The sequence below is a fragment of the Microcebus murinus genome, chromosome 19 (assembly GCF_040939455.1).
Source record: "Microcebus murinus isolate Inina chromosome 19, M.murinus_Inina_mat1.0, whole genome shotgun sequence".
In the NCBI taxonomy this organism is placed as follows: domain Eukaryota; kingdom Metazoa; phylum Chordata; class Mammalia; order Primates; family Cheirogaleidae; genus Microcebus; species Microcebus murinus.
In genome coordinates, this window is record NC_134122.1 from 2725421 (window position 1) to 2737322 (window position 11902).

The 11902-nt window shown below is 40.1% G+C and overlaps 1 pseudogene; it reads left to right on the top strand.

The window, feature by feature from the left end:
- The first annotated feature begins 3498 nt into the window (after positions 1-3498).
- LOC105859745 (olfactory receptor 1f45-like) lies at positions 3499-4528 on the top strand (annotated as a pseudogene).
- Positions 4529-11902: the final 7374 nt, after the last annotated feature.

An 11902-nucleotide genomic window follows, 5' to 3' on the forward strand; every position in this document is an offset into this window, starting at 1 on the left:
TTTTCAATGGTTGAATCAAGACTCAAAGTCTGCACGTTACAATTGTTATGTCCCTGAACTGTTGTATAAACTTTCATTTAAACTATTAATATGTTCAGCTTCTATATCTTTTATTCTTGCAATGTATTTCTTGAAAAAAACCTGAGCTATTTGTGCTATCAATTCTCCCACAGTCTCAATTTTGATAAGTGCATCCCCTCCCCATTGTACCATTTAAAATGTTCTTCTGTCTCATGTATTTCCTTTAATTGGAATTTAGATTTGGAGGCTTGATCAGATTCTAATTCAATTTTTTTTGGCAAGACTACATTATGGGGGGAGTCTTCTTCAATCAGAAGTTACACAATGTCTGGTTGTCTTTGTTGTCTTTGTCTTCCCCACCCTTTTATTTTTGTTTTGTTTTGGTTTTTTAGCTAGGGTCTCCCTGTGTTGCCCACACTGGAGTTGCAGTCACTGAATCATAGCTCACTGCAACTTGGAACTCCTGGGCTCAAGTGATCCTTTCATCTCAGACTCTGTACATGTTAGGACTATAGGCACGTGCCACCACCTCCCACTAGTTTTTTTTTTTCTTGAGACAGAGTCTCACTCTGTTGCCCTGGCTAGAGTGCCATGGCGTCAGCCTAGCTCACAACGACCTCAAACTCCTGGGCTCAAGCGACTCTCCTGCCTCAGCATCCTGAGTAGCTGGGACTACAGGCATGCACCACCATGCCCGGCTAATTTTTTCTATATATTTTTAAGTTGGCCAATTAATTTCTTTCTATTTTTAGTAGAGACGGGGTCTCGCTCTTGCTCAGGCTGACTTTGTACTCCTGACCTTGAGTAATCCACCCGCTTCCGCTTCCCAGAGTGCTAGGATCACAGCCATGAGCCACTGTGCTGAGCCACCTCCCACCACTAATTATTTTAAAACTTTTTGTAGAGCTGGGAGTCCTACCATTTTGTTCTGATGTGAGTATTGATTAATGCTAAGATCAATGAATTCATTAGATGTTGCAAGATAAAAATTAATTTGTTACTGATTAGAACATTTTTTATTAATTAGGATATTTTTATTAACAGAAACTCCCCATCATCAGTTACTGGTTTCCCAACAGCTTATATAGAAGTAACAAGATAAATCCTGGATTCTTTCCCTTTGTCCACAAATGTTCAAAATAATGAATAATTAATCAATAGCATCCTCCAATGGCAACCAACTTAAAAACATTTAAGTATAGGACCACAATTCACAATTGAAAAGTTGTGGAAACAACCCAAGTGCCCATCAATACATGGTGGATTAATAAAATGTGGTATATGTGTATCATGGAGTACTACTCAGCTTTAAGAAACAATGGTGATATAGCACCTCTTGTATTTTCCTGGATAGAGCTGGAACCCATTCTTCTAAGTGAAGTATCTCAAGAATGGAAAAACAAGCACCACATGAGTGCCACATGTACTCACCAGCAAATTGGTATTAACTGATCAACACCTAAGTGGACATATAGGAATACCATTTATCAGGTGTCGGGCGGGTAGGAGGAGGAAGGAAGGGATGGGTATATACAAACATAATGAATGAGATGTACAACATTTGGGGAATGGTCACACTTGAAGCTCTGAGTCAAGAGGGGGGCCTGGGCAATATACGTAACCTTAATATTTGTACCCTCAGAATATGCTGAAATTAAAAAAACATTTAAGTATAATTATAAACTCTAACATTTATATATATTTGACATTTTTGAATAATTGAAGTTATTATCCTTTTTGATGTTCAAATTTTCCTATGTTTGGCCCATGGGAATCTCTTTAATATGGCTTCTGAATTCTTTTGACAGAATCTGAGGGATCTTTTGATAGCGTCCTCACTATCTGGTACGACAAGGTCAACTAGACTCATTTTGTACATTTTCTGTCCCAGATCTAGAGTCTGCCACATATATAAAATGCTCTGTGTCCGTTTTAGTAAGAGATTTTCCTCACTGCTATTAAATTGATAATTTTTTCCAGTATCATTCAGTAGAAAGAAACACTTTGGGTTTTTTTGTTTGTTTGTTTTTTGTTTCTTTGAGAGAGAGTCTCACTCTATCACCTCCAGGTTGAGTGTAGAGGCATCATTGGAGCTCACTGAAACCTCAAACTCCTGGGCTCAAAGGATCCTTCTGCCTCAGCCCCTAAGTAGGTGGGACTATGGGCATGTGCCACTGTGCCCAGCTATAACCTCAGTTTCTGAGCTAAGAATGACAGAAGAAAGATGTTTTCATAACTGATTTTTCAGACCAATAAGCATAAACCCACACCAGCAAGGTGACACAATTTGAGATCTCAGGGAATGTTCTGGGACTAGTCTCCACCTAGATTGCTTCATCTCCAAGTCCTGACGCAGGACTTAGAGAATATCTTTGTCATCATTGTTGGGTCTGGAGGGACCAGGAAATAGGTGTGACAATTACTTTCTTCTTGTCCCTAATGAGACTCTAAGGGAGTCTAGTCCCAGGGGCCATGGAGGCTCCTGTAAAAACCTGTCTGTGATTGCCCCAAACATCCTTCCTGCACGGAAGGCTAAGGACACGAACATTTGCTCTTCACTTGTTCAAGACTGTATTACCAATTTTTTTAACTCCTTAGAATAAAAAGGAGCTTTGATCTGTCCCTCCAAGGGGAAGAACACTTGATAATGACAGCACCAACTTATCCCAGGTAATATTATAACAGTGGAGATGTCAACATTTCTTTACTAATGAGTGAAGTTCTTTGATAAACTCCCTTTGCTAAATCTTCCACATTCAGGGAGCAGTAGTAAGTGTTCTGAGTCCACCTGCTGCAGACTGAGAGGGACAGGTAATAGCTGCTTCTTTTGTCTCTGTAAGCTCCTGGGGAGGGGGAGAGAGCCTGGGAATATTAAAAGGGAAACATATAATAGCAGAGAAGGGCTGTGTATGTGCCGGCAGTGTTGTTTTCATGTTATTTTTATAAAATTAAAAGAATAAGTCCAGGCCAGGCGCGGTGGCTCACCCCTGTAATCCTAGCACTCTAGGAGGCCAAGGCAGAAGGATCGTTTCAGCTCAGGAGTTCGAGACCAGCCTGAGCAAGAGCAAGACTCTGTCTCTAATAAAAATAGAAAGAAATTAATTGGCCAACTAAAAATATGTAGAAAAATTAGCAGGGCATGGTGGCACATGCCTGTAGTCCCAGCTATGCGGGGGCTGAGGCAGAAGGATTGCTTGAGCCTAGGAATTCGAGGTTGCTGTGAGGTAGGCTGACACCACCGCACGCTAGCCCATGTAACAGAGTGAGACTGTGTCTCAAAAAAAAAAGAATAAGAACAGTGAGACACCATCACCTAGAAGTGGGAGTTGGAAATTGGGGATATAGGGACTAGAGGTGGATCCTTACTAAGCAGGTTTGTTAATTTGACCGTGGCCGGAGCTTGACTTGTTACATGCAAACAATCAGCTTCTACATTTCTGACGTCTGGCTCTCTTCTCTACATTTGGGCTCAGGCTGATGGGAGACACAAACCAGTCGAGTGTCTCCGAGTTCCTCCTCCTGGGACTCTCCAGGCAGCCCCAGCAGCAGCAGCTCCTCTTTGTACTCTTCCTGAGCATGTACCTGGCCACGGTCCTGGGAAACCTGTTGCTCATCCTGGCGGTCAGCACCGACTCCTGCCTGCACACCCCCATGTACTTCTTCCTCGGCAACCTGTCCTTCGTGGACGTCTGCTTCTCCTCCACCACCACCCCCAAGATGCTGGCCAATCACGTGCTCGGGATCCAGACCATCTCCTTCTCTGGCTGCCTCACACAGTTATATTTTCTCATTGTGTTTGCCAACATGGACAATTTCCTCCTGGCTGTAATGGCCTATGACCGCTTTGTGGCCGTATGCTACCCCTTTCATTACATGACAAAGATGACCCATCAGCTCTGTGCCCTACTGGTCACTGGGTCATGGTTAGTGGCCAGCCTGAATGCTCTGTTGCACACCCTGCTGATGGCTCAACTCTCATTCTGTGCAGACAACACCATCCCCCACTTCTTCTGTGAGGTGTCTCGTCTCCTGAAACTCTCTTGCTCAGATACGCACCTCAATGAGATGATGATTCTTATTGCAGCAGGGCCTATAATGATCGCCCCATTTATTTGCATCCTGGTGTCATATGTCCTTATTGCTTGTGCTGTCCTGAGAGTCCCATCTACAAAGGGAAGATAGAAAGCCTTCTCCACCTGTGGCTCCCACCTGGCTGTCGTGTTCCTCTTCTATGGCACCATCATATCTCTCTATTTCAACCCCTCATCCTCTCACTCAGCTGAGAAAGATATAGCAGCTGCCGTGATGTATATAGTGGTGACCCCCATGCTAAACCCTGTCATCTATAGCCTCAGGAACAAGGACATAAAAGGGGCTCTTGGAAAAGTGATTGCCATGAAATTTTCTTATACTCAATAAAGATATGGCCTAAAAGCATTATGGGGGCAACTAATTTTCCAAGAAAATCCTGTTTGTTTTTTCTACTGTGTGAAACTTACCATTTGTCATTTTTTTTTTTTTTTTTTTTTTTTTTTTTTTTTTTGAGACAGAGTCTCACTTTGTTGCCCAGGCTAGAGTGAGTGCCGTGGCGTCAGCCTGGCTCACAGCAACCTCAATCTCCTGGGCTCAGCGATCCTACTGCCTCAGCCTCCCGAGTAGCTGGGACTACAGGCATGCGCCACCATGCCCGGCTAATTTTTTGTATATATATTTTTAGTTGGTCAATTAATTTCTTTCTATTTTTGGTAGAGACGGGGTCTCGCTCAGGCTGGTTTCGAACTCCTGACCTTGAGCGATCCGCCCGCCTCGGCCTCCCAAAGTGCTAGGATTACAGGCGTGAGCCACCGCGCCCGGCCACCATTTGTCATTTTTAAAAGAAACATCTACTATGTACCTTGGGAGAACAAAACTCTTGATAGAGACCCTTTAGGCTAAAGATGGAAAGAGAGACCCTTTAATGAAAAGACTTGACTATCCCAATTGTCAATGCCCTCTGGCCAAACCCCACCAGGAACATCCCTATAGCGCCACAAATTGGATTTGTTATTCACTATAACAGGGAACAGGGAGGGGTCTCAGCAGCATGATAAAAAGGAGCTGGGCTTGTGTTATGGCTGTTGAGGAATTAGGAACCGTCCCTCCTCTGTATCAAATGTTGTTGCAGAATAGGGGTATTCTGATTGGACATTGTAATGTATTTTATTACTGGCAAAGAAGCAGCAATCCTCATATCAGCCAGCGCTGGGGGATGTTTGGTCAATTTTGTTCCTAGGACAGTGTTCACGTTCCCTGTTGAGATATGACTACAGAGTCGTCTTGTTTGATTTTGTTCCGTCACAGTCCCAGAGTGGACTTATCTGCTACTGATGTTCTGTGAGATTCTCCGTGTTCATCCAGAAGGCACCAAGACCTAGCTGTGAGTGCCAGGCCGACTCCTGAGTGTCAGGGCTGTTGACTGTTCCTCGTGGCAGACGCCTTGAGATGAGCACGTCTAACGGGAACATGAGACTGATGTTGGGGCCAGAGGGGGAGAGTTCATTGAAAGCTCCGGAAAGCCCTAATTGTGTCACTCATTTGAGCAAATTATTTTTGTTTTCTTCTCTGAGCTCCGCGTGTCCCCCATTACAGCAGGCGCATGAGTAAGTTAAACAAGAAAGAAATACCTCCCACAATTCCAGTGTCCAGCCTTGTCCATCAACTGCACATTTTGTTTTCACCCTGTGCTTTATCTGTGTCAGTGCACTCAGATATTTTTACTTAAATACCAACTTATATCCTGGTTTTCAGTTTTCAGATTTCAATAAAGCTTTTCTAAAGTGCTACATGGTCTCCACAACTTTATGTTACTATCTTTATATATCTCTATCAAAAGAGATATATAGCAAAATATAGTTTGCTTCTGTAGCAAAATATATTTGCTAGTAATTCTGTTTCTGAATTAAAACATAAAGGTAATTTAGTCTTTAAAAGTATGATTGCAAGTTTATTTTGAAAATTATTGCAGAATATAAAGAAATCAATATGAAACAAGCTATTTTCTCCTTGTCTTTGACTTTCAGCAATTTTATTATTATATATCTGTTTGCGTTTCTCTTTTTGTTTATCCTACTTGAAATTTACTGATCTTCTTGTAAATATAGGTTGTTGTTTTCTAAATAAATTTAGGAAGTTTTCAGCCATTATTTCTTCAATTATTTTTTCTCTTCCTTTCTTTCCTCTCCTGCTACTCCCATAATGTGTATTTGGTGTGCTTTCCTATCAATGATGTTCTTGTATATTTATTGATCATTTGGATTTCCTACTTTCCCATTTGGGGTTTTTTTAGCCAGTGAATTATACTTCTACCATGACCCTCATGCTCGGGGTCCAAGACAGTCCCAGAAGGGAAAAATGAAGTGTGTAACTGACATGTTTTAACCTTAAAATTTTTAACTAAGGAAACTTTACCATGGAAAATTTTAAACATACACAATAGTTGACAGCAGAGAGCAATGAAGTGAGGCATACTCATTACCTTGACAATCGCATCAACTCCTGACCAGTATTGTTTCGACCACACCCTTGGCCTCCTTTCCTCTCTTGTTTAATTTAAATCTCAGGTATCATTTCATTTATAAATATTTTTCTATGTGTCTTTGAAAGATGAGGATTCTCTCTCTTTTTTAAAAAAATAACCACATAGCATTACCATGCTTTACAAAATTAATAATAGTTCCTTAATTTTATCAAATGTCTCCAATTTTCTCATGAAAGTCTTTATTTTTTTCTTTTCCTTGGTTGAATCAAGACTCAAACTCTGCACGTTAATATAATTGTTATGTCCCTTAACTGTTGTATAAACTTTCACTTAAACTATTAATATGTTCCCCTTCTGTTATCTTTTATTCTTGCAATGTATTTGTTGAAAAAAACCTGAGCTATTTTTGTTATCGAGTTTCCCATGGACTACATTTTCATAAGTGCATCCCCAGTGTACCACTTAAAATTTTCTTCTAACAGACTGACCCCAAACCCAGCAGAAGAAGTGAAATCATTAAGATGAAATCTGAACTAAATGAAACTGACAACAGGGAAACTATACAGAAGATTAATAAAACAAAAAGTTGGTTCTTTGAAAAAATAAACAAAATTGACACACTATTGCTAGACTAACAAAAAGCAGAAAAGAAAAATCTCTAATAATCTCCATCAGGAACAATAAAGGAAATTACAACTGATGCCCCAGAGATACAAGATATAATTTATGAATACTACAAAAACCTCTATGCACACGAACTGGAAAATGTGGAGGAAATGGACAATTTCTTAGAAACACACAGCCTCCCTAGGCTCAACCAGGAAGATATAGAATTCCTGAGCAGACCCATATCAAGTACTGAAATTGAAACAGCAATAAAAATCCTTCCTAAAAAAAAAAGTCCTGGACCAGATGGTTTCACACCCGAATTTTACCACACCTACAAAGAAGAACTAGTGCCTATCCTACAAAAATTATTCTACAACATCGAGAAGGATGGAAGCCTCCCCAACACATTTTATGAAGTGAACATAACCCTGATACCAAAACCAGGAAAGGATGCAACAACAAAAAAGAAAACTACAGACCAATATCCCTTATGAATATAGATGCAAAATTTCTCAACAAAATCCTAGCCAATCAAATCCAAGTGCTTGTCAAGAAAATAATCCAGGCCGGGCGCAGTGGCTCATGCCTGTGATCCTAGCACTCTGGGAGGCTGAGGTGGGAGGATTGCTTGAAGTCAGGAGTTTGAAACCAGCCTGAACAAGAGCAAGACCCCATCTCTACCATAAATAGAAAGAAATTAATTGGCCAACTAATATATATAGAAAAAAATGAGCCAGGCATGGTGGTCCCAGCTACTGTGGAGGCTGAGACAGTAGGATTGCTTGAGCCCAGGAGTTTGAGGTTGCTGTGAGCTATGCTGATGCCACGGCACTCACTCTAGCCTGGGCAACAAAGTGAGACTCTGTCTCAAAATATAAAAAAAAGAAAGAAAATAATCCATCACAACCAAGTGGGCTTGATCCCAGGGATGCAGGGATGGTTCAACATACTCAAATCTATAAATGTAATTCACCATATAAACAGAAGCAAAAACAAAGATCATATGATCCTCTCAATAGACACAGAAAAAGCATTTGACAAAATTCAACACCCTTTTATGATTAAGAATGCTCAACAAAATAGGCATAGACAGGGTTTACCTAAAAATGATATAAGCCATATATGACAAACCCACAGCCAATATCATACTGAATGGGGAAAAATTGAAAGCAATCTCACTTAGAACTGGAACAAGACAAGGTTGCCCACTATCTCCACTTCTATTCAACGTAGTGCTGGAAGTCCTTGCTATAGCAATAAGACAAGAGAGCAGAATTAGGGCGTCCAAATTCGAGCAGAAGAGATCAAACTCTCACTCTTTGCTGATGACATGATATTATACCTAGAAAACCCCAAGGATTCAACCAAGAGACTCCTTGAACTGATAAATGAATTTGGTAATGTCTCAGGATACAAAATCAATACACAGAAATCAGAAGCATTCATATACTCCAATAACAGTACAAGTAAGAACCAAATCAAAGACTCAATTCCCTTCAAAATAGCAACAAAGAAAATAAAGTACCTAGGAATATATTTAACTAAGGAAGTAAAAGACCTCTACAAGGAGAACTATGAAACACTGAAGAAAGAGATAGCAGAGGATGTAAACAGGTGGAAGAATATACCATGCTCATGGGTCAGCAGAATCAACATTGTTAAAATGTCTATACTACCCAGAGACCTACAGAGTCAATGCAATCCCTATTAAAATACCATCATCATTTTTCACAGATATAGAAAAATTTGTTTTATGCTTCGTATGGAACCAGAGAAGACCCCGTATAGCAAAATCAATCCTAGGCAATAAAAATAAAATAGGAGGTATCAATTTACCAGATTTTAAACTATACTACAAGGCTATAGTAATTAAAACAGCTTGTGACTGGCACAAGAACAGGGACCTTGACAAGTGGAACAGAACTGAGAACCCAGATATAAAACTATCCTCATATAGCCAACTAATCTTCAACAAAGCAGACAAAAGCATACACTGAGGAAAAGAATTCTTATTCAATAAATGGTGCTGGGAAAACTGGATAGCCACATGTAGAAGACTGAAACAGGACCCACACCTTTCACCTCTCACAAAAATCAACTCACGCTGGGTAACAGACTTGAACATTAGGTGTGAAACTATTAGAATTCTAGAGGAAAACATTGGAAATACTCTTCTAGACATTTGCCTAGGCAAAGAATTTATGAAGAAGACCCAAAGGCAATCACAGCAGCAACAAAAATAAATAAATGGAACCTGATCAAATTAAAAAGCTTCTACACAGCCAAAGAAACTATCAAGAGAGCCAACAGACAACCCAAAGAATGGGAGAAAATTTTCTCAAGCTACACAAAGTGCTGATAACTAGAATTTATTTAGAACTCAGGAAAATCAGCAAGAAAAAATCAAACAACCCTATCAAAAAGTAGTCAAAGGACATGAACAGAAATTTTTAAAAGAAGACAGTAAAGGCTAACAAACATATGAAAAATGCTCAACATCTCTAATCATTAGGGAAATGCAAATCAAAATTGCAATGAGATATCACTTATCTCCAGTAAGAATGGCCTCTATCAAAAAGTCCCCAAACAATAAATGTTGGCATGGATGCAGAGAGATAGGAACGCTCCTACACTGCTGGTGGGAATGCAAACTGATTCAGCCTCTGTGGAAAGCAATATGGAGATACCTTAAAGCGATACAAGTAGATCTACCATTTGATCCAGCAATTCCACTACTGGGCATCTACCCAAAAGACCAAATGACACTCTACAAATGGGACACCTGCACTCGAATGTTTATAGCAGCACAGTTCACAATCGCAAAGGTGTGGAAACAACCCAGGTGCCCATCAATACATGAGTGGATTCATAAAATGTGGTATATGTATATCATGGAGTACTGTTCAGCTTTAAGAAACAATGGTGATATAGCACCTCTTGTATTTTCCTGGATAGAACTGGAACCCATTAAGTGAAGTATCTCAAGAATGGAAAAACAAGCACCACATGTACTCACCAGCAAATTGGTATTAACTGATCAACACCTAAGTGGACATATAGGAATACCATTTATCGGGTGGAGGAGGGAGGAGGGGATGGGTATATACCAACACAATGAATGAGATGTGCAACGTTTGGGGGATGGTCACGCTTGAAGCTCTGACTCGAGGGGCGGGGGGATAGGCAATATATGTAACCTTAACATTTGTACCCCCATAATATGCTGAAATTAAAAATAAAATAAAATGTTCTGACTCATGTATTTCCTTTAATTGGAATTTAGATTTGGAGGCTTGATCAGATTCAAATTCAATTTTTTTGGCAAGACTACATTATGGGGCGAGTTTTCTTCAATTAGAAGGTACACAATGTGTAGTTGTCTCTGTTTCCTCCTCTGATTTTTTTTTGAGCTTGCGTCTCCCTGTGTTGCCCAGGCTGGAGTTGCAGTCACTCAATCATGGCTCACTGCAACTTGGAACTCCTGGGCTCAAGTGATCCTTTCATCTCAAACTCTGCAGATGTTAGGACTACAGGCACGTGCCACCACCTCCCACTAATTTTTTTAAACTTTTGGTAGAGCTGGGAATCTTATCCTTTTGTTCTAATGTGAGTATTGATTAATGCTAAGATCGATGAATTCATTAGATGTTGGAAGATATATATTAATTTGTTACTGATTAGAACAATTTTTACCTACTAGAATATTTTTATTAATAGATACTTCCCATCATCAGTTATTGGTTTCCCAACAGCTTGTGTAGAAATGACAAGATAAATTCTGGATTCTTTCCCTTCGTCCACAAGTGTTCAAAAAAATGACTAATGAATCAATAGCATCCTCCAATGGCAACCAACTTAAAAATATTTAAGTATAGTCATAAACTCTAACATTTACATATATTTGATATTTTTCAATAATTGCAGTTCTTATCCTTTCTGATGTTCAAATTGTCCTATCTTTGGCCTATGGGAATCTCTTTAAGTTGGCTTCTGAGTTCTTTTGACAGAATCTAAGGGATCTTTTGATAGTCTCCTCACTATCTGGTATGACAAGGTCAACTAGAGTCATTTTGTACATTTTCTGCCCCAGATCTAGAGTCTGCCACATATATAAAATGCTGTTTCCGTTTTAGTAAGAGATTTTCCTCACTGCTCTTGAGTTGGTAATTTTTTCCAGCATCTTTCAGTACACAGAAACATTGGGTTTTCTGTTTGTTTTGTTTTTTTGAGACAGAGTCTCACTCTATCACCTCCAGGTTGAGTTTAGAGGCATCATCATAGCTCACAGCAACCTCAAACTCCTGGGCTCAAGGGATCCTCCTGTCTGAGCCCCTCAGTAGCTGGGACTACAGGCATGCACCACGCTCAGCTAAGGTTTTTTATTTTTAGTGGATACATGGTCTCAACTCTTTCTAAGGCTCGCTTTGTACTCCAGACCTTGAGTGATCCTTCCACCTTGGCCTCCCAGAGTGCTAGGATAGATAACAGCTGTTAGCCACCACGCCCGGCCTGGAATTGATTTTTGAATGTTAAAATTCTCATATATCTTGAATAAATCCCACTTGGTCATAGTATATAATTGGTTTTATCCATTGTTGGAATGTTTTTGTTTTCATGAAACAGGGTCTTGCCTGTCTCCCAGGCTAGAGTGCAGTGACATCATCACAGCTAACTGCAACCTCCAACTCCTGGGCTCAAGTGAACCTCCTGCCTCAGCTGAGTAGCTGGAACTACAGGTGTGCACCACTACACCTG